Below are 4505 nucleotides of genomic sequence, written 5' to 3'. Positions count from 1 at the left end.
TGGGGGGGATTTGGGGGTTGTGGGGGTGAAACAGGAAAAACGCTCTTGGGATTTGGGAGAAAATGGGGGGGATGGGTGGTCTGCATGGGGAGGGGGGCTTTTGGGGGAGATCGCGGTTTTTTGGGGTAGAATCTGGGGTTTTTGGGGGGGGAATTTGGGGTTTTCCCCCAGATTTGAAGTCCTGCCCGTGTCGGGTCGGAGGAAATTGGGACGATTTTGGTGAGTTGAGAGTGACGCCATTCTGGGGTAAAAAGCAGGAATTCAAGGGGCAGGGAAGACCCCAAATCCTGGGGTTTCACCCCGAAATGGCCCTGTCAGAGTGAACTCCTGACAATCCCGACACGGGACAGCCCCAAAGGCTGCGGAAATGAGGGGAAAGTGCCCCAAACTGGTCGTGCGGGTTGAGGTGGGGCCGTGGGCGCGGCGCAGCCCCGGGTCCGGCCCCGAGGGCCTTCCTCGAGCCCTGCGGAGCTTCATTAAGCATTGGGCTGGTTAATTAAGCACTAGGCATGTTAATTAAATGCTAATCAGAGCCACCAAGGAGTGACAGAGCTGTGACAGCGATAGGGGCAGTGCAGCCCCCCCAAATAAGGCCAAACACGGGGGTTTCTGTCACCCCAAACTCCAGAACAGCCCAAGGCTCAGGGACACCCCAAACTCAAAGACTGTGCCCCAAAAATGCAGAAATTTACCCTAAAATGGGGGTGAGGAGGGGCCCAACCCACCCTCCCACCCAGGGGGGGTCCCCCCAGTTCCCTGCGCCCCCACCCCGACAGCACCAGCTCCCCTTTCCCCCCCTCCCCACATACGTTTTTGGGGTGAAGTTGGCAGAATCGGCCTCTTTTCACCCCGTTTCGGGGTCCTGCAGCCCCGGCAGGAGCCGTGGGGCGAGGGCTGGGCCCGGCTGCAGCTCAGCTGCCCCTCCTGCCCCGCCGCTGGGGAAGAAACACCGGCCAAGAGTGAAAAAACCTCAGCGAAAACCACCCGAGTTCCGGGAAAAAGCAGCGACACCCCTCCGCGAGGCAGCTCCGACACCCCAAAATCCCCTTTTTTGGCTCGGGGGGCGCGGTGGGGGAGCCCCCTCCCCAGCTCCCAGGCTGCGGGCACGGAGGGCAGCAGGTCCCGGGGGCGCTTTTTGCCCCGTTCCGCGGGGTTTTTGCCCCGTTCCGGAGTTGTGGAAGCGCCGGGAGCCCCCCCGGGCGCGGGGTCCCGCTGTGTCACCGCCTGTCCCCGGCTGTCACCTCCCGGGGCCCGCTCCGTACCTCTGCAGCCACCCGGGGCTCGCCGCTTTTTTGGTTTTTTTTTTGGGGTGGGGGGGGGTGTGGAAGAAAACAGCGGCAAATGAGAATTTCTCACCCCAAACTTCCTCGAGCAGGAAGGCGAGGCCGCCCCCGCCCCCCCCCCACCCCGCATGAGCGGGACCTAGGGGGACATTGGGGGGGGGGCTGGACATTTTTGGGGTGTGTGAGACACACTCACTGTGAGCCCCCCTCTCTCCCCCCAAGTCAGATCCCACTCCCCCTTTTTAATTTGTTTTTTTACCATTTTTCCCACAGGAAAGAAGAAAAAAAACTGAATTAAAATTAAGGAGTTTTTAATATGCGTTGCCCATTTTCTACATCTTTTTGCCCATTTTCTACATTTCTCCCCCAAAAACGGGGAGGCAAGAGGGGCCTCGGGGAGAAAAGCAGCGATTCTGGGCAATTTTGAAGAGTTTGGGTGAGAAATAAGATGGAAATGGAAAAAAAAAACCCAGAAGATATCACCCCAAACCACCTGCTGGGATGGCAGGAAGAGACACTGGTGAGCAAAAACGGGGGTTGGGTCAAAAAAACCCAAAATTGGTTGGGTAAAAACCAAAGAAAAGGCATTGAGGGTGTGGCACAGCCCCAGTTCCAGGGGGTTTTGGGCCAAAAGCAAAAAAAAAAAAGGACAAAATTTGGGACAAAACCAAAAAAGTACCAAATTTAGGGGAAAAATTAGAAAAAAAGAAAAGCCCAGCTCAGGGGCAAAAGCAAAAAGGAACCAAATTTAGGGTTAAAAAAAAAAAGAAAAAAGAGGACAAATTTGGGGTCAAAGCAAAAAAGGGCAAATTTCCACCCAAAAAGGGCCCAAATTCCACACAAAATAAAAGGGAATGGGGTCCAAATTAGGTGTAAAATCCCCAGTTTTGAGGATTTCTTTGCCCTGGCTCTGTCTGGGCTTTCAGGGTTATCCCAGCCTGCCCAGGGCTGGGTTTGGGTGGGAATCAGGGATTTTGGGTAATGGGATCAGGGATTTTGGGTAATGGGATTTTGGGTGGGATTCAGGGATTTTGGGTAACTGGATTTAGGGATTTTGGGTAACGGGATTTAGGGATTTTGGAAAATGGGATTTTGGGTGGGAATCAGGGATTTTGGGTAACAGGATTTAGGGATTTTGGAAAATGGGATTTTGGGTAGGAATCAGGGATTTTGGGTAACAGGATTTAGGGATTTTGGGTAACGGGATTTAGGGATTTTGGGAAATGGGATTTTGGGTAGGAATCAAGGATTTTGGGTAATGGGATTTTGGGTGGGAATCAGGGCTTTTGGGTAATGGGATCTGCAGCAATTTGGGAGCAGGACTCTGAGGCTTTGGGGTTTGACCACTTCTGGAGTTAATTAGGCCCTGCTTCATTAGCACTTCATTGGGGGGCTTCATTAGAGCCCCCACTTCATTAGCAGGAGCATCATTAAGGCCTCTCACTTCATTAGCAGGGTGTCATTAAGGTTCCCTCCTTCATTAATGGAGGTGTCATTAGGGTTCCTTGCTTAATTAGAGCCCCTCATTTCATTAGCAAGAATATCCTGAGAACCCCCTGCTTCATTAGAGCCCCCCAGTTCATTACAGGGGCTTAATTAGGGCCCCCCACTTAATTATTGGGAGCATCGTTAAGACCCCTACTTGGCTGGGAGGGTGTTAGGGCGCTAATTAAGGCAAGGCTTCGTTACTTAAGGACTCACAGGGCCGGGGGTTGCATCGCTCGTGGGCAGCCAGCAGCGCCATGGCCAGCAGGTCCTGCAAAATGGGGGAAAAACAGCAGCTTTAGGCAAAAAACACCTCCATTCAGGCAAAAATTTTATTTTTTATTAAAAAAAAAGACAATGAAAAAGCGGTTTTGGTACGACTGACCTTGTCAGAGATCCTCCACCACGGTGTCTTCCTGGGGAGGAGAAAAACAACCAGAAAATCATTTTTGGGGGAAAAAAACGCCCTTTTTGGGGGTCTGGAATGTGAGGGGAGGGCTTTGCCCGGTTTGGGGGGTACCTCAAAGACCCCCAGAACAAGAATTAGCATTTAACCCCCTTAAAGCTTCAAGTGACCCCAAAAGCCCCCAAACCCGAAGTTTTTTAATGCCTAAAAAGCCCTAAATCCTCCCAAAAGCACAGCAAGGGTTTAATCCCCAAAGCTCAGCGTGAGCACAGGTTTAACTCGGGCTCGTACCTCTGTGCCTCACTCATGGTGCAGGATCAAAGGTTTCTCTGAGGTTTAAGCTATGATTATTTGTTATATCTTAGTAAAATTTAAGATGCTGAATTGAGTTTTTGATGGCGGCAAAATCGCCTCAGGAGCTCTGGCGCCTTCCCGCCTTTTTCCTTCGCCTCAGCGGCGTTATCCCCGCCCCTTCCCGGGTCCCGCCTCCTATAGGCCCCGAGTCCGAGCCGCCAGCCAATCAGAAGTCAGATTTTGAATAAGCCACGCCTCCCTCCCCGACTCGTGCCGCTATTATGGCGATATCAGCCAATCAGAGATGAGGAGCGCAAAGGAGACGTCGCTGATTGGCTGGACGCCGTGAGGGGAGAAGTGTGAAGGGAGGGGCTGCTTGTGGGGGTTTGTGAGGGGAAGGGGTCGGGGAAGGCGCTGCGGACACGACGCGCGGGACGAGAGAATTCGGGAGAGGAGACAAACCCGGCTGGTGCTGGGCGGCCTCAAGGGGCTCAGGGGGTCGCGACCCTCCCTTAGCAACAGCCGCCGGCCGAGCGGCGTCGTGCGGGGGATTTTTCTGATTGGCCGAGCCCCGCAGCTCCTGGCCAATGAGCGCGAGCCACGGGACCCTGCGCGTCCCCGCCCACCCCCGCGCCGGCTGAGGGGCCGCTCGGAGCGTACCAAGCGCGGGCGCGCAGGGGGGGAGCCCAGCGGTTCAGGGTTTAGAGGGGTCCCGGCCTCCCACACTCCTCTCTCAGGGGAGGACGAGGCGGCTCCTCAGGATCTCTGTAGGGAGGAGCTGCTCTGGGGGGCGAGGTGGGGGGAGCAGGTTGGGAGTGAACCCCTCCCGGTCTCCCCCCCCGGGCAGCGGGTGGTGCGGTCCGGGCGGAAGTGAGGTGTCGCGCGCTGAGGCGGTTCCGGTGTGGGAGCGGCCGGGGCTGGGGGGGCTGAGGCGGGGTCGGGCCCGGTGAGTCCCGGGGGGCGCCGGGGGCGACAGCGGGGCCTGGGGGCGGGAAGGGCACCGGGGGGGCGGCGGGAGGAGCCGCAGGCAAAGGGGG

The 4505-nt window shown here is 56.0% G+C and overlaps 2 protein-coding genes across 2 annotated transcripts in view; one reads left to right on the top strand and one right to left on the bottom strand.

The window, feature by feature from the left end:
* The window catches only part of CAPN1 (calpain 1), an 8619-nt gene extending 7215 nt beyond the window's left edge, over positions 1 to 1404 (bottom strand). The window contains exons 1-2 of the mRNA XM_041411650.1: positions 1357 to 1404; positions 810 to 935 (exon numbers count right to left, since the gene is read on the bottom strand). The gene's annotated coding sequence lies outside the window, so the exon portion shown is untranslated. The remainder of the gene's footprint in view (positions 1 to 809; positions 936 to 1356) is intronic.
* Positions 1405 to 3919: 2515 nt separating this feature from the next.
* SYVN1 (synoviolin 1) overlaps positions 3920 to 4505 on the top strand; it is a 17212-nt gene continuing 16626 nt past the window's right edge. Inside the window, exon 1 of the mRNA XM_041411653.1 lies at positions 3920 to 4414. The gene's annotated coding sequence lies outside the window, so the exon portion shown is untranslated. The remainder of the gene's footprint in view (positions 4415 to 4505) is intronic.

The sequence above is a fragment of the Onychostruthus taczanowskii genome, unplaced genomic scaffold (genome assembly GCF_017590055.1).
Source record: "Onychostruthus taczanowskii isolate IOZ18803 unplaced genomic scaffold, ASM1759005v1 scaffold368, whole genome shotgun sequence".
In the NCBI taxonomy this organism is placed as follows: domain Eukaryota; kingdom Metazoa; phylum Chordata; class Aves; order Passeriformes; family Passeridae; genus Onychostruthus; species Onychostruthus taczanowskii.
Note: the sequence above shows the minus strand (reverse complement) of the source record. Positions and strands in the feature narration are given on the sequence as shown.